Consider the following 18,569-nt stretch of genomic DNA (forward strand, 5'->3'; position numbering starts at 1 on the left):
ATATATATAGGAAGTGGAGATGAACTCCCTAGTCTGCAGCAAGCAGAGAACTGAAATAAAACGCCTTGCATAAATCTGAGAGCTTCAAAATTCAGACCCTTTCTCTGAAATAGGGACTACAGAATCCACACTCTAGCCCGCAACATATCAAGGAAGCTGACCATAGGCTAGGCAAACAATATATTAATACTGGACAAAGTAGACTCTAATAGGCTTATTTTTTAAGGATACAAAGAGATGATTCATCAAGGTGATGTGCCAGCATATGACTGTCTGCACTCAGCCGCATAACTTCTAAATACCGGAAACAACAATTGACAAAATGACAGGGAGCTATTGATAAATCTACCTCTAAAATGAGAAACCCTTTTTTAAAAAAAGCACGTCTCTTAGAAAATAAAAGCTCAAGCAAACAAAAGATTCCTAAGGATATGGGAGATTTCGATAAACCAAGTAATACACTTTATCTAGATTGATATATAGATACCTGTATCCAATAAATCAAGAACACATATTCCTCTTTGGTACACTTGAAATATTTACCAAGATTGGCCACAAAGGAAATCTTAACAAATACTAGAGGGGCACTTAGTAGATATTCCAGTTTGACTAGAGAAGAAGTTGGGTAGGTCAGGCTAGCAATGGAAGTCTGATAGGAACTTAAATATTAGGATATTGACAGGCAGTAGGAAGCTACTGGAAGATTTAGAGCAGGGAAGCTACAGGATCTGCATTAAGAGATGAATCTGGAATTGAGGCCAGGTTATTCTCTTAATTTTCAAGGGTGAATGAGGAAAGATCCAGCTCTGACAGAATAATGAGTTGTGTAAAGTGAAGGCCAAATGACATCACCAGAGATAGCAGTAGTTCAAAGAAAGCAAAGCAGAGGAATTGAACTGCTGCAGAATGCACGGTAGGTAACAGGGCAGTGAACGCAGACCACCCTGGGCCTTGGGGGTCAGCACCATGCTCACAGGGCAAAGCATGAATTTAATTCCAGAAAGTCACTACTAACCTCATTAGAAATCTTAGTGTGGTTTTCCTGTGTGTTTTGAACTTAATTTTAAGCTTAGTTTGGATTTACAGTTATGATCTAACTGCAGTAGCAGCTTACCCCAAGTTTGCTGTTTGCTTATGTAATACAAATAGGTAAAGACAACTCTGGAAGTCTGGGATGATTTTTTCATGTATGTATTCATGCTAGAGAATTTCTAGTCTAGTTGATTCTCCTCATTCTACAGATACGGAAAATTAAGCACAGAAAGGTGAATGATTATTAATTATAGTAATAAAAATGATTGAATATGAGTACTAGCACTTTTAGAACATATGTTATGTGTTAGTCATTATATTATACTAAGTACTGTCCATGAATTCCCTTATTTATGCCTCGTAACTATGCTATGATGTAGGTGCTATTTACTTTTCCTGTATGCTAATAAGGATCCTGAGGCTTAGATTAAGAAGACCATAAACCCAGGGACTAGCTTTGGGACCCAAGCCTTTGTAACTCCACAGAATGAGCTCTTAGCCACTTTGCTATCCCAACTTGACTTGGACACACAAGTTGCAACCCAGTCAAATTTAGATTCAAGATCTCTTGACTTGTCGTCTAGTGTATTTCCTGTCTCACCTCAGGCCTCTGTTCTCTACATTTCTTTGAGAGTATACAGCTAAAGCCACAGAGTAGTTTTAGATCTTATGGTAAGAAAAATGCTTAGTTAGGCACATCTCCTATATCAGAAGTTCAGAATCATATTTCCGCTTTCTGACTTTTCAGAGTTCCTGGGATGTTTTAATTAGACACTTGACATATTTTTAATTTTCTCTATCACTTGTAGCACACACCAGATGTTCAGGTTTTGGTCCAGATGTTGGTTCAGTAAGGATTTATTGGATGCATTAATGAAAGTCTAGAACCTCCTTACTTATGGACATGTTAGATTTCAGAAGGCTATTTTCCAATACATTTGTGTATAAATCCTTAGTGACTAAAACAGATTAAGGAGTATTTCTTAGAAGTCCTCAGAAGCATTTCCACTAAAGATGGGTATAAAAAGTTAGTCCTGTGAAACTTTAAAATCAGGTCTGTTTTCCACCTTTGAGATCATATACAATCTGTCAGACATTCTTTCTGTTAATATAATTGATTGTTTTGGTCTGCATCGAAAATCTGTTGAGGCAGTTAACCCTCCTCCTGGATGACATCTGCAGCTGTTTTAGGTTACACTTTAAGGTGCTCACTTGATAACCACAATATTAAATCAACTCTCCACCTACTCAATACCTACACCAGTGGAACCGAACAGGGTTGGAGAAAGCCCACGTGGAATGCCCTTATTTTAAATTCATAATCACCTACTTTAAAAAAAAATTTTTTTTGAGACAGAGTCTCACTCTGTTGCCCAGGCTGGAGTGCAGTGGCATGATCTCGGCTCGCTGCAGCCTCCACCTCCCAGTTTCAAGCGATTCTCCCGCTTCAGCCTCCTGAGTAGCTGGTATTATAGGTGCCCGCCACGACGCCCAGCTAATTTTTGTATTTTTAGTAGAGATGGGGTTTCACCATGTGAAGGCTGGTCTCAAACTCCTGACCTCAGGTGATCCACTCGCCTTGGCCTCCCAAAGTGCTGAGATTACAGGCGTGAGCCACCATGCCTGGCCAGTCACCTACTTTTTAATTACAAAGGGAAAAATAGTAACTTTACAGTGGGGCGTCCCTGCAGACATCGTGTACTCCACATATGATGTGCTGAGAGAGAGAACAACATCACTAATGTGTTACTCTTGCCAAAAATACATACCTGAATTAAATTGTAAGGAAACAGACAAGCCCACTCTGAGGGACATTCTATGATGGACCTTTTTGAAAGTGTCAAGGTGATGAAAGACAGATTGAAGAACTGTCCCAGATTCATGGAGGCTAAGGTGACATCACAACTAAATGGAATGTGAGATCTGGATTGGATCCTAGTCCGGAAAAAGGATACCAATAGGATAGTCTATCAAAGGTGAAAAAGGTTTGTAGTTTAGTTAATAATAGTGGATCAATGATAATTTCTCAATATTGATAATTATACTATGGTACGGTATTAATGTTAAGATGTTAACATTTGGGAAAGTTGGGTGAAGGGTATATGGGAATTCTTTTAAGTATTTTCCCACCTTTTTGTAATTCTGAAATTATTTCTAAATTAAAAGTTAATTAAAGGAAAACTATTTTTAAACGGATCATCACTAGCCTTGAATATTACTCAGCCATTATACCATCTTCCCCAAAGTATTCATTCTTCCAAACTCCTAGACAATATTTCAGACACTCTCCTTTTACTATAGCCCTTGTGTAGCTCCTTCCCCAGCCTCATTCATTGTGAAAATAGGGGCAATTTAAAAGAATTTCCCCAGGTGCACCTCCCAGCGCCTGTGACCATTTACTGTGCTTTCTCTCCTGCCCTTGTGGATAAGCTGTCTCTGCAGCTAGCCAGGATCAAGTCCTCCACTTGTTTAGTAGATCTTATCCTCTCATCTACTCAAGAAAATTGCTCCCACACATCTCTCTCTCTCTCTCTCACCCCGTCTCTCTCTGTCTCCATTGCCACCCCAACCCTTTCTTTCTGCTGCTGGGTAATTCCTGGAATCATAGAAATATGCTGCTATTTCTTTCTCCTTAAAAAAGAAGAACAACTCTTGAGCCCACTTCCCCTTTCAGCCAGCTTCAACATTTCTCTTCTTCCTTTTACAGTACATCTTCTGAAATTGTTTACAATTACTGTCTCCAATGTCTCCCCTCTCATTCTTTTGGGAAACCGTTCCAATGGGACTTTAGCTTCACTCTTCCATCAAACTATCTTTACACGGTTCCTAGTGGCCTCCATGTTTGTGTCTTCTGTGGTCAGTTGGTTCTCCATCCTCTTACATGGCCTATCAGCAGCTCTTCAGAGGCGGCTCCCTCTCCTCCTCTAGAGATCAGTCTTCATTAGGCCTCTAAGTCATCACAATCACCTGATTTATCTCCTGCCTCTCTGGAAGCTTCTTCTTAGTATCCTTTGGTGGTTCCTCTTTATTTTCCTCATCTCTTATGTTGGAATGCCCCAGAATTTGAAGTTTATCTCTTCTTCTTCTTTTTTATTTCCATAGCTTTAGAGGTCCAAATGGGTTTTGGTTACATGAATGAATTGTATAGTGGTAAAGCCTCAAATTTTAGTGCACCTGTCACCAGAGTAGTTTACACTGTACCTAATACATAGCTTTATTATCCCCTTACCCTGCTACCACCCTCCCTTCTCTTTCATGTTTACTCCACAGGTGATCTCAACCAACCTCACAGCTTTATTATTTATTTTTATTTTTTGAGACTGAGTCTTGGTCTGTCACACAGGCTGGAGTGCAGTGGTACGATCTTGACTCACTGCAACCTCCGCTTCCCAGGTTCAAGCGATTCTTCTGCCTTAGCCTCCCGGGTAGCTGGGATTACAGGTGTGTGCTACCATGCCTGGCTAATTTTTGTGTTTTTAGTAGAGATGGAGTTTCACCATGTTGGCCAGGCTGGTCTCAAGCTCCTGACCTCATGTGGTCCACCCACCTCAGCCTCCCAAAGTGCTGAGATTGTAGGCATGAGCCACTGCACCCAGCCCTCACAGCCTTAAATACCATCGATATGCTGATGGCTTCAACTTAGTATCTACAGTGAGACCTCCAGATACCTATATCCAACTGTCTACTCCTGATTGGGATCTCCTGATTGGATCCCTAATAGGATAAACAGATCTAAAATTGAGCTTCTGCAATTCTCCATCCCCAGGCCTGATTTTCATCCTGTCTTCTCCATATCAGTTAATGGCAACTCCATCCTTCTAGTAGTTAAGGCCAAAGGCCTTCAATTTATACTTAACTCTTCACTTTCTCATATGCCACAAAGAATCTGTCAGCAAATCCTATCAGCTCTACTGTCACAATGTACACAGAATCTGGCAACTTCTGTCTCCTCTGCTAAGAGTTTGGTCCAAGCCACATCATCTCTCACCTAGATTATGCAACAGCCTCTCAATTTGTCTCCCTGCATCTGACATTGCCCTTCTTTGATTTAATCATGACACAGCAGTTAGAAAGATATTTTTTAAAATGTATATCAGATCCTGTAACTCTGTTGATGAGACCACCCTCCCTGCAATAGCTTCTTGCCTCCCCTGTTGTAAAAGGCAACGCCCTGTGGGATTAGGCCTCTCTGACCTCATCTGCTACTACTCTACCCCTCTTTTGCCTCTTCTCATTGGCCTTGAAAATGAAACACTCTTCCCTCGGAGCCTTTGCACTTATTCCTTGTGCCTGGAATTCTCTTACCCCTGATATCTTCAGGGCTTGCTCCACTTGCACTCCCTCACTCTCTGCCCTTCCCTCCCTGTTTTTGTTCAAATGTCACTTTCTCAGAAAGGCCTTTCCAGGTAACATCACTAAGAATTTCAATTCCACACCACCCTCAACCCTGAATACACACACACACACATAGCCTTAGATTCTCCTTCTGTGCTTTAATTTTTTTCTCCCTAAGACTTATTACTATCTAATATGTACTTAGTTATCTTAAATATCGTGTGCGTCTCTCAACTGGAATGTCAATTCCATAAGTTTAGGAACTAATGTCTTATTTATGCATTTACACCTCCAGTGCCTCTAAAAGTACCTGAGATACAGTAAGTAATCAAGTATTTGTTGAACAAATGAATGAATGGATGAATGAATCTGCACTGGAGCCCCAATACAAATTTTGGTGAAGCAGCCGTTGAACCAATGGAATCATCCAGGCCTGGCAACAACTTTTAGCAGCAATTCACCATGACACGTTACTCAAAATTCCTAGACTTCTTCTAAATGAACACTAGCCATCCAATATTTACCACACCAAAGATTTCTTCCTAGTTTCTAGCTAATGATGATGATTGCATAGATCAACCCCATTTCAACATTTTGCATGATTTATTATCAGTCTCTCAGTGTTATTGTTACTGTTCAACCATTCACTCCATATGCACCAGTAATATTCATTTCATCACCATTTATTTTTATGTGTTTAAATGATCTCTCTTTCAAACACATAATTATAATTGTATGCACCTTCTTTATGTTCTTTCAGCATTCTTAAGTCTTTTGCTCTCTTTATAAATGCTAAAGTTTGTTTCTAACCCTGCAGTGACTTCCATGTTTCCGTACAAACATTGCAAACTTGCCATAGACCAGAAGTTGTAAATTAGTGATGTCTGGATAAGTCAGTTACAGATTAGCCAACTTGATATTTAATTGAAAAAATTTTGCCAGTATATTAAAATCAGACAACTTTTACATAAAATCCAGATTTCTGGTTTCTCTTAAACAAGCCAGATTTCTTGTTTTCAAGAAAACAAGAATGTTCTCTTAAACATTCTTTCTGCTGTTACCTTTAGATAAGACTTATATTTTCCAGTATGTGGCAATCCCTGTGACATCTATGCAACGTATTTTACTTCACTGAGTTACCTGCCTGACCCCTGTAGGTATTTGACATTGATTGAAACCACAGGCAGGGAAATGACTTAGAGACTAAAACAACCCTGGGTGCTCACCAATGGCACCTACTAGGACAGGCAGAGTTATCCCCTTATTCGGAAGCACTGCTTTCTATCTCTGGACAATTATAAAATGAAAGTTTCTAAGATCAGTAGGTTTGCTAAATCTACCAAAAGCAATTTTGGAGAGTCCATGTTTTATTCATCCTGGTACTTGTTTTTTTTAAAATTAAAAGATGTTTTGTTTCTCTTCCCTTATCCTTCCTTTCTCTTGATTTAGACAGGAAAGAGCAATGAGAAGGGAGATGAGGTGAGAGGATCCTTTTCCCTCTATGGTCTCATTCTTTGACTGGAGTTCGTAAGGGAGTAGTGGCCTTCATAAGTCTGAAACCCTCTGCTGTGTAGACTACTGACACAGCCCTGTAGAATGGTCATGGGAGCCCCTCAACCAGTTGGGTTAAAATGTGTGGCCACTTGCGCATGTATTTATCACCTTTTGTGGTTACCTCATAATTCGTCTAAAAGAAGACCTCCCTCTGCTGATTAACAGGCACCCTGCCTTCATCTATAAAAAGTACATAGCCAAAGGACAATAGGAAAGACAAGTAGAACTAGTTAAATGTCACTGAGGTTCAATCCTGATTACTTTGTATAGGAAAGAGGTAGGATGCAGATTGTCAGAGGCTAGACTATGAATTCCACCAGAGCAGAGAGTATGTCTGCCTGATGCGCCACTGTGTTGTCAAAGTTTGGCTGAGTAGCTTGTGGAAAGTAGGATGAATGAGGAAAGGAGTGAATGAATTTAGAGGCTGTAGTCATTGCAGGCAGAAGCAAGTTCTCAGATTTGCTGGACACTTCCCGGGTTTGGATGATAGAAGCAGATCTTACACACTGCTAAATTGGAAATGGGTTATTGATATTCAAGGGACTTTATTTTTAGCGATGAATTTCTTGCCCTGAACATGATTTTTCTTAAACAGAGTGTATAGTGCTTGTGCCTCCTCCTTTATTGATACTTATCTTTTCTTGGGCACAGAAAAACAGGAATAAAAGGTAGTCCTTTATTATTGAAATGCATTCCATTAAAGTGCACACCAAAATTGGTTAAATGGGCCTTTCTTCTTCTTTTTCCCTCTCGCAATTTTAGATGTCAGTTTTTAAACTTCTTCTCATTTGCATCCAATGCTTCCTCCTAGACAGTTAACTCTTTCCTACAGTTGTAGTCATCTCCATGCTGATGAGGCTGCAATCTGTATTTTCTGCCCTGACCTAGCACTAAGCTCTGGATGCATACCTTGCATTATCCACAGGCCAGCTCTCCTGAGCTATCTTCAGTGTTGCCTCGACCTCATTGTAATCCATTGGATTTCCCCTTTATCTTCCCTAAATGCCACAGTTCTGTCCAGGGCATCACCACTCCCTAAATTCCTTAGATGATGTCGTGGTCCATTTGTGTTGCTATAAAGGAATACCTGAGGCTGGGCAATTTATGAAGAAACAGACATATTTGGCTCATGGTTCAGCAGGCTGTACAAGAAGCATGGTGCCAACATCTGCTTGTGGTGAGGGTCCAGGCTGCTTTCACTCATGGTGGAAGGCAAAGGGGAGCTGGTGTGCAGAGATCACAGGGCAAGAGCAGAAGCAAGAGAGAGGGGTAAGGTGCCAGACTCTGTTTAACAACCAGTTCTTATGGGAACCAACAGCAAGGACTCACTCACTCACTTCCTCAGTAGTACCAAGCCATTTATAAGGGATCCACTCCCATGACTTAGACACCTCCCATTAGGCTTTACCTTCAACATTGGAGATCAAATTTCAACATGAGCTTAAGGGGACAAACATCCAAGCATCCAATGGCAGATAATTAACCTGAAAATTATCCTTGGCTTGTCCTTCTCATTTACCCTCAATAGCCTCTGAAATATATCTTATGTTTGCCTCTTGCTCCCTATGCCCCTTGCCACAATCCCAGGCCTAGCGGTTACTGCCTCATACCTTGTCCACAGCCATGGTTTCTTAACCCTTCTTGTTTCCAGCCATGTCCCCTCCATCCCATTTTTCTGCTACCGAACTAACCTAAAATGGCCCATTTCATAGTTTCACTCTCTGCTGATCAAATTTCCTGATTCTTTTTACCTATGTTTGTTTTGTGTCATCTTTAACATTTTCTTATACACAGTAAATACTTGCTTAATAAAAAGTACTAAGAGTGATTGAAATAAGGAAGTTTGGTCATGTGAATTCACTGGAGCTATGTTGACTATGCTTTGGCCTAGTTTATAGAAAATTAGCAGCTGATTCATATCTCTATTTAAGGAATGGAGAACTTGGCCAGAAATATTTTTATATTGCAACTGCAAATAAGACAAAGAATTTTCATCTGGACCTCAATTTCCTTACCTTACAACAGAGAAAAATGCCACCTTTGAGTATCCTAGATTTGCTAGAACTATTACATGTGATGGATTAAGGCACCCAGCATGGGATATCCCACAGATGCAAAATGACTCCTACTTGAGTCTTAATACAAAAAGATTGAATTAGTGAATTTGATGGCAACATGAAATAATGAATCATTTTATATAAATCACAATTTATAACATTCAGATTCAACTAAAATTTGGCACTAATTATGACCTCTGTGTTAGGGATGTTAACACATATATCATCTCCTCATGCATTCTTAGAAGTAACGCTGTGATGCAAGTGGTCTTTTTTTCAATGTACAGACAAGTTTAGCTGAGATAAAGGAAAAATGCCTTACTCCAGGCTTGTTGGTATATACTGGAATTAGGGTTTGTCTCAAGATTTCTGCTTCCAAGTCTTTTTCTTTTTCTTTTTTTCTTTCTTTTCTTTTCTTTTTTTTTTTTTTTTTTTTTTTTGAGATGGAGTCTCACTCTGTCACCCAGGCTAGAGTGCAGTGGCGCGATCTCAGCTCACTTTAACCTCCGCCTCCCGGGTTCAAGCAATTCTCCCGCCTCAGCCTCCTGAGTAGCTGGGACAACAGGTATGCGCCACCATGTCCTGCTAATTTTTGTATTTTCAGTAGAGATGGGGTTTCACCATGTTGGCCAAGCTGGTCTTGAACTCCTGAACTCAAGTGATCCTCCCGCCTCGGCCTCCCAAAGTGCTGGGATTTACAGGCATGAGCCACCATGCCTGGACTCTTTTACTTTTTCTATGTACCATGCTCTCAAATATTTTTCTTATCATTTTTTTTCACCTTTTAACATGAGCATTGTTAAAACGCTCATGACTTACCTTTTTACTCTCCTGTTGAATTACTTAGTTCGTACTCTTTTTCTTTTGTTTTCTGTATGCTTATTTTAAAACGTTTGTTCCTATATTTGTATTCTTGGTGGTTGGAAGACTCTCAAACATTGTCTCAGCAGCATCATCATATCTGTTTATAAAAGTTGAGGACGTACTGAATTTCCAGCTTAGGAAACTGAAGGTAAGTAGCACAATTAATTTCAACTGGCATCTGTTTCAATGACTCTGTTAATGCAAATGGGTTGTAAACTGTCAGTGAATATCTAGGGATATCTAGGGAGTTGTTATAAGCTAGAGGTAAGTGAATTTTCTACTTTTGAAATGGTTGTAGGCTGCATCATTTACTGAGTTCCACTTTTTAATACATAGGAATACTGCAGAGACAACATTTTTATGTGTTTGACATTTTATGAAAAAAAATTGCGTCATGAACAGCCCTCTTTCTTTCTTAATCTACCTGAAAATAATAACTATAATTAACTTTTGTTGCATTGTTATCAGAAAGGGATAGTCAAATTAGCATTAAACAGATGTAAAGTCAACCTTCATATGAGAGCTGTCTATATAAACTCTCTGGAAGAACTATTGTGCTTCAAGAATGAATTTTAGATATCTATCTAAAACGTCTAATTACTTTAGCTCTTTGGTTTAATGTTAAAATGCCATATTGTTTATAGAATCAGCTTGCCTTCTCAATTAATGAAATATGCATTGAAATTGCTCTACGTGCAACACACCATGTTAGGTGCTGTGGAAGGGTGCAATTCCTCTACTCCAGAAGCTGACATTTCAGTTGGGAGATGTATATAGCATGCCACTCTGTTTATATATGCTGGCCCCTCTGTTCGAAATGGGCTTCATCACTTTTCTCCCTCCTTTATCTGGCCAGCTTCTATATATTTCTCGAGGCCCAGCTGTACATCGTCTTCTTTTTTTAACTGATAAATAAAAAATACATATGTTTATGGTATACAGTGTGATGTTTTATGTATGTATACATTATGGAATAATTAAACTAAGCTAATTAACTTACCTATCCCCTCATATACTTATTTTTTTCCCGTGAGAATATTTAAAATCTCCCTTAGCAATTTTCAAGGATATGGTACATTAACTATAGTCACCCTTTTGTACAATAGGTGTCTAGGAGTTATTCTTCTTATCTAGCTGAAATTTTGTACTCTATGGCCAACATCTTCCCATTTTTCTTACCCTCCCCGCATTACTCAACTACTCCCTGCTTCTATACGTCAACTTTTTAAGATTTCACGTAAAAGTGAAATTATACAGTATTTGTCTTTCTGTGCCAGGCTTATTTTACTTAGCATAATGTCCCCCTGATTAATCTATGATGTCACACATGACAAAATTTCCTTCTCTTTTAAAGCTGAATAGTATTCCATTGTGTATATAGACCACATTTTCTTTATTCATTCATCTGATGCTGGATACTTAGGTTGATGCCACATCTTGGCTGTCGTGAATAATGCTGCCATGAACATGGGAGTGCAGGTATCTGTTCTGAGTTCATTCCCTTTGAGCATGTGCCTCTGCCATGCCTGGCACATTTCTCATTATGCCTGTGAGATTTTTGTGCTCACTCTCCCTGACTGTGTCTCCACTCCTTATGTCTATAAATCGGAATCATTCTCCTAGAACCAAGAACAGAACCAACTACATAATTTGTGGGCCCCAGTGCAAAATAAAAATGTGGAGTCCTTTGTTTAAAGATTAGGAATTTTTAGACAGTGACAGCAGAGCATTAAACTAAGTGTGGAGCCCTTCTGGGCATAGGCCTGTGTGAGAGTGCACAGGCCGCTGGATTATATAGTAGTTCTATTTTTAATTTTTTGAGGAACCTCCATATTCTTCATAATGGCTATACTAATTTGCATTGCATTCCCACCAACAGTGTACAAGGGTTCCCTTTTTCTCCATATCCTTGCCAATGCTCACCTTCTATCTTTTTGATAATAGCCATCCTAACAGGGGTGATGTGACATCTCATTGTGATTACAGCTATGCTTCTTCTAAGATGCCTTCCTACCTGGCACTTTACTGTCATTTTGCTTTTGGTACCCTATGCATCTTTCTACCAGAGTTTATCACAAGGTATTATAATTGTTATCTTTGGTAACCTCCCTGATTGCAAACTTCCTGAATTTATAAGACTGAGTCTTTTAGGTTTGTTTGCTGAGTACCTAATGATCCTAATAAGAGCTTGATGAATGAATAAAAATGCAACAAACACATACAGATATATAGTCATACAGATATATAGTCATACAGATATATAGTCATACAGATATATAGTCATAAAGATTAGTTGACAAATGTGGCATGCAGTAAGTATCAAGAATGTCTTATAAACAGGTACTACAGGCTTTAGCAGGAGAGGAAAGAATAGATTGGTGGTCAAGGGAAGATTCTTGGCCAGGCTAGCCTCCTAGCCTGTGCCCAGAAGGGCTTCACACTTGGTTTAATGCTCTGCTGTCACTGTCTAAAAATTCCTAATCTTTAAACAAAGGACTCCACATTTTTATTTTGCACTGGGGCCCACAAATTATGTAGTTGGTTCTGTTCTTGGTTCTAGGAGAATGATTCAGATTTATAGACAAGGGGAGTGGAGAGACAGGCAGGGAGAGTGAGCACAAAAATCTCACAGGCATAATGAGAAATGTACCAGGCTTCCAGAGGGTCAAGGACAGGCCAGCCTGAAGGCACTAGAGAGCTTACGTTGTTGCTCTGAGGCTTGGAAGATGGATTGAGGCAAAGTTTGGACATTTTTCTAGTAGCAATGAGTAACTTCAGATGCATAGGGAGCAGGAGAGTGAAGGGAGAAAACCGTAGCCTTATGAAGAGTCATGTGGTGCTGCTATGCAGGATGGAGAGAGGAGCAGTGAGGCAAAAAACAGGGAAATCAGGAAGCTAATCCAAAGCTTATTATCACAATAATAAGGCAAAAGTGGCAAAGAAAGAACAAAACCAAGAAATACTATAAGGGAAAAATAAATGAAACTTCGACCACATGTGGGAATTGCAAAAAATAAAAAATAAAAAAATAAAAAAATAAAAAGTAGGACTCAAGGAGTACTCTGGACCGTCCTGGGGGTGTAGTCCACTCTTGGCAGAATGAAGGAAGGAAGAGATGAGCTAAGGGCAGCTTCTTTGTCAAAGGAATGATGACTTCAGTTTTAGACATTGGAGATTGTCAGAATTTCAAAATAGACTCGTTTATTTTTCACTTAAATATGAATAATTGTTCATGGAGAAGAGAAATTGGAAAAGGAAAGGATTGTTAACAGTGTCAAATATTGTATAGAAACAAGGACATTGAGGACTGAATAGAGTCCAGTTTCAGAAGAGTGATGAGAACAGCAGCCCAACAGAGATTCTATGCAAATGAACAAAGGTAGCATTTATTAAATTCATAATCCTCTTGTCCAAACCCCTCCTCCTGAATTCCTCATCTCATTGAATGTTACTACTCTCTACCACCCAGTTTCCCATGCTCCTTCCACCATATTCAATCTTTTTTCCTCCGTAGTCAATCAGTCTTTTCTTCCCCTTTCTGCCTATCAAGTGTCTCTGGAATTCACCCACGTATAATTATCCCACTGCCACCATCATCACCTTATGCCCTGCCAAGGCAAAGGCTTCTGGGATGGGCCAGTCTTTATTCTCTCAACTCTTCCTATAGTCCTTGCCGTCTTACTCTTCTCACTGGAGTTAGGGGGATTTTTCTAAAACTCAAGTGTAATTGTGTCACTGTCCACTTATGACTGTTAGGAATTGTGTCCTACCAAAAATATTGAAGTTCTAAATCCAAATGCCTATGAATGTGACCTTATTTAGAAATAGGGTCTTTGCAGACAATCAAGTTAAGATGAGATCATTAGGATGGGCCCTGATCCAATATGACTGTCATCTTTTTTAAAAAGGGGAAATGTAGACACAAATGTGTAGATAAAAGCAGAAATTGGGGTGATGCCTTTATAAGCCAAGGATGACAAATGTTGCCAGCAAACCCACCAGAAGCTGGGAGAGAGACATGGAACAAATTGTCTCTCACAACTCTCAGAAGGAACCAGTCCTACAACACTGTAGTTCCCGATTTTTAACTTCAGAACTGTGAGATAATTCATTTTTGTGATTTTAAACCACTCAGTTTTTGGTATTTTGTTAAAACAGCCCTAGGAAGTAGATAGGGATCCTAAAATGGCTCCCCGTTGCTTGCAGGGTGTGATGGTTAATTTTTTATGTGTCAACTTGGATGGGCCATGGAGTGCCCAGATATTTGGTCAAACATTATTCTGGGTGTTTTGGTGACAGTGTTTTTGGGTGATGTAACACTTAACTTGGTAGACTGAGTTAAGCAAACGGCCCTCCCTAAGTGGGTGGCCCTCATCCAATCAGCTGAAGTCCTGAATAGAGCAAAAAGGTTGACCATCCCTTGAGTGAGAGAGAATTCTTCCTGACTGACTGCCTTTGAGCTGAGACTTTGGCTTTTTTCTCCCTTTGGACTCAAACTGAAACACTGGATCTTCCTGGGTCTCAGGCCTGCCAGCCATCAGGCTAGAACTTCACCACTGGCTCTCCTGGGTCTCCAGCTTACTGAATCATTATGAAGATCTTGGGACCTGTCAGCCTCCCTAATCACATGAACCAATTCCTTGTAATAAAGCTCTTTATACATATACATACATGCATAAATACATACACACACACACACAGACACATAACCTATTGTTCTGTTTCTCTGGAAAACCCTGATTAATACACAGGGTAAAACCCAAACTCCTAAACACAGTTAAAAGATCCACTATGACTTGGTCTCTGCAAAATCCTCCAGTTTTTCTCTTTCTCTGCACTTTCCCCCAGTTTCGCACTCTTAAACCACAGTAGCATCCAGTTTTGGTCGTATTTTTGATGTACTTTTATTTCTCCCACCTGTGATCTTTCACACATGTGATTCCCTTATGCTTATAGTACATTTCCACCTTTCCTTTCCATGTCATTCTTCAAGTCTCAGCTTAGTCCTCTTCATTAATTTATTCAACAAACATTTTTGAAATGCTGGATACAGTGTTAAGAAGTTAACAAAGCAAACACAGCACTTGGCCTCATGGAATTCCAAGTCTAGTATGTGAGACCAATATCAAATGAGCCAATAGTATACCAGAGATGTCAGCAGTATGTTGGAGACCATGAAATAGGTGATAACACTAGCCTTAACATATATGGAAAAGCTGAATTCCAAGCCTATAATGAGAGAAGCCATAGAGAAGTAATTCATATCCCACCAGGGGCACTCAGCAAAGCTTAGTACTCTGAGACACCAGATACCTTTGAAGGCAGAGTGCAAGAGGGACTTGAAAAATAGGAAGATTAGTAGAAAGTTTATATAAGGAGCAGTAAGACATTCCCCACCCTGTTCCCACCCACATCTTGCTATATAAAATTAAAATAAGAAACATGCAGAAAAAAAGGGTTTTTAGCAATTGCTACGGTTTGAATGTCCCCTCCAAAACTCATGTTGAAATTTAATTGCCATTGTGATAGTATTAACAGGTGAGGCCTTAAAGGGATGACTGCCCACGTAGAATTAACGCCATTATAAAAAGGCAAGTTTGTCCCAGTCTTGCTTCCTTGCCTTCTTGCCTTCTGCCATGGGATGAGGCAGCAAGAAGACCCTCATAAGATGCTGGCACCTTATATTGGACTTCCCAGCCTCCAGAACTATGAGCCAATGAATTTCTGTTTATTATAAGTTACCCAGTCTGAGATGTTTTGTTATAACAGCACAAAACAGACTAAGAGATAAATTTTGAGGTGAAAGCAGAAATAAAACATTCAATGGAAGTTTTGAAGAAAATGTAGAAAAATTCTAACAGTAGAATAGGAAGGCTTAGAGGCAGAAGATGGGAGGAAATAAAGAAAATTAGAAGATTAATCCAAGAGGCGTAACATGCAAATAAATGTAATCCCAGGGAAATAGAGCATAGGAAACAGAGGAAAGGAGACAAGAGATGGAGAGAGAAACTATTTCCCAGAACTGACAGACTTGAATTTCCCAATTAGAAAAGACCACTGAGGCCGGGCGCGATGGCTCAAGCCTGTAATCCCAGCACTTTGGGAGGCCGAGACGGGCGGATCACGAGGTCAGGAGATCGAGACCATCCTGGCTAATACGGTGAAACCCCGTCTCTACTAAAAAAATACAAAAAACTAGCCGGGCGACGAGGCGGGCGCCTGTAGTCCCAGCTACTCGGGAGGCTGAGGCAGGAGAATGGCGTAAACCCGGGAGGCGGAGCTTGCAGTGAGCTGAGAACCGGCCACTGCACTCCAGCCTGGGCGGCAGAGCAAGACTCCGTCTCAGGAAAAAAAAAAAAAAAGAAAGAAAAGACCACTGAGTACCTTGCATGGTAGATGAAAACAGACTTACACTAAGACAGATCACCAACAATTTTCAGAACACCTGGCATTAAAAAAATTCTAAAAATTTTCCGAGAGAAACCAAAAATGACGTGAGAGGGACCATAAGTCAGAATGATATCAGATGTCTCAACAGCAACCCTGGAACCCAGAACACACAGGAACAATTCCTTCCAAATTCCGAGAAAATGATTTCCAGTGTGGACTTCAAAGAATGGAGATAGTTTTCAACTATAAAATGTCTCAAGAAATTTATGTTCCATATACCCTTTCTCAAGAATCTACTAGAGGATATGCTCATTTAAACAAGGAAGTAGACCAAGAAAGTGGATGGTGTGTGGTCCAGAAATAGGAGATTCAGCCTAGATGGAGAATAAAGGGGTCCCCAGAGTGATGACGAAGGGAAGCTTCTAGAAGGCAGCTGGGCAGCAGGACTGAACAGGAGGAAGGTCCTCTCCAAGGGGGAAACAAGGGATGGAATAATTTCTTGATGTTTTAAATTGTATTTTAGCTCTTTTGGAGAGTTTATACAGAATTAGTAATATGTACATAGAAAACTAGCATATCAAAAAACATACAAAAACATAATGCAAAATATTCCTAACTCAGTTATGAATATTTTGAGTCGCTGTAAAAACTGAGTATTGATTTAACTGAAAGGATATTGTAAACTGTTCTGGAGGATGATGGGAAGGTTACCATGTATATGTTGGACTGGGGGATGTGAGAGGCTCAAATATTTATCTCTCAAGTAGGAAGGAAAAAAATATATGAACATATATATATGTATATATGTATGTATCTGAACCTAATCAAGATATTCCATAAGCATAACTCTAGAAATATGGAACAAAACAACAGAAGAACTAGCTGAAACTGTTGAAAATACTTGATTCTAGGGAATGGAATCAGAGGAGAAGGAGTGTGTCAGGAGACTGGTGTTTCATGAGGAGGCTTGAGGTAATATTTGACTTCTAAAACTAAATACATATATTACTTTGATTAATAAATCAAAGAAAACATATGTCCACACACACAAAATGTACACAAATGTTAACTGCAGCATTTTTTATAATATCAAATCATAGAGAGCATCTGAATATCCATCAACTGATGAGCAAATAAAATTTGATATATTCATACAGTGGAATGTCATTCTTCTATAAAAAGGAATGAAGGCCAGGTGCAGTGGCTCATGTCTGTAATCCCAGCACTTTGGGAGGCCGAGGCAAGAGGATCACCTGAGCCCAGGAATTCGAGACCAGCCTGGCCAACATGACAAGACCCTGTCTCTACAGAAAAAAAAAAAAAAATTTAATTAGCCAGGTGTGATCATGTGTGCCTGTAGTCCCAGCTACTCAGGAAGCTGAGGCGGGAAGATGGCTTGAGCCCAGGAGTTCAAGGCCTCAGCAAGCTATAATCGCACCACTGCATTTCAGGCTGGGCGACAGAGTGAGACTCTGTCTCAAAATAAAATAATAAATAGTAAAGTGAAGTACTGACATGTGACAACATGGATGGACCTTGAAAACACGCTAAGTGAAAGAGGCTCATAACAAAAGAACATGTATTGTGTAATTCCCTTTATATGAAATGTCCAGAATAGGCAAATTTATATAGAGAGAAAATAAACTAGTGGTTGGCTATGGCTGGGTATTTGGGAGATGGGGGTGAATGGGGAGGAATTGCTAATGGGTACAGAGTTTCTTTTGGGGATGATGAAAATTTTCTGGAATTATACAGTGTAATTGTTGCACAACTCTGTTAAGATACAACAAACCACTCAATCGTATACTTTTTAAAGGTGAATTTGATGGTATGTAAAGCATATTGCAATGAAGCCATTATTTTGAAAATTAAAGAACAAATATTAATAATCATACCTAATTCATAGAGTTGTTGTGAGGAATAAATGAAATAATGTATGTTAGGGGTCTAGTCCAGAGCTTGATGTAAATATTCAAAGATTAGTTAACACTTACATAGCATATACTATGTGTCAGGCACTCTTCTAAGTTCTTTACATATATCAATTCACTTAACCCTTGCAACAACTATATCAAATAGACACTGTTCTTATCCCCATTTTCTAGATGAGGAAACTGAGGCCAGTGCTGGTAAACAATTTGCCCAAGATCACACAACTAGTACAACAGTAGAACTGGAGTCTGACCCCAGCTAGCTGGCCCAGATTCTTTACTCTTCACCACTTTGATGCTCCCTCTCTCTGCCTCCCAGGCCCCACATCTGGGTTAGTGCTGTGTGTTACCAGGGACGCTGCTTTTCTTTTTTTTTTTTTTTTTTTTTTTTTTTTTTTTTTTTTTT

At 39.6% G+C, this 18,569-nt stretch overlaps 1 protein-coding gene across 1 annotated transcript in view; it reads left to right on the top strand.

Moving 5' to 3' along the window:
• The first annotated feature begins 9,910 nt into the window (after positions 1-9,910).
• Positions 9,911-18,569, top strand: part of LCP1 (lymphocyte cytosolic protein 1) — a 71,989-nt gene continuing 63,330 nt past the window's right edge. The window contains exon 1 of the mRNA XM_017870954.1: positions 9,911-9,990. The gene's annotated coding sequence lies outside the window, so the exon portion shown is untranslated. The remainder of the gene's footprint in view (positions 9,991-18,569) is intronic.

The sequence above is a fragment of the Rhinopithecus bieti genome, unplaced genomic scaffold (genome assembly GCF_001698545.2).
Source record: "Rhinopithecus bieti isolate Rb0 unplaced genomic scaffold, ASM169854v2 scaffold_5273, whole genome shotgun sequence".
Taxonomy (NCBI): Eukaryota; Metazoa; Chordata; class Mammalia; order Primates; family Cercopithecidae; genus Rhinopithecus; species Rhinopithecus bieti.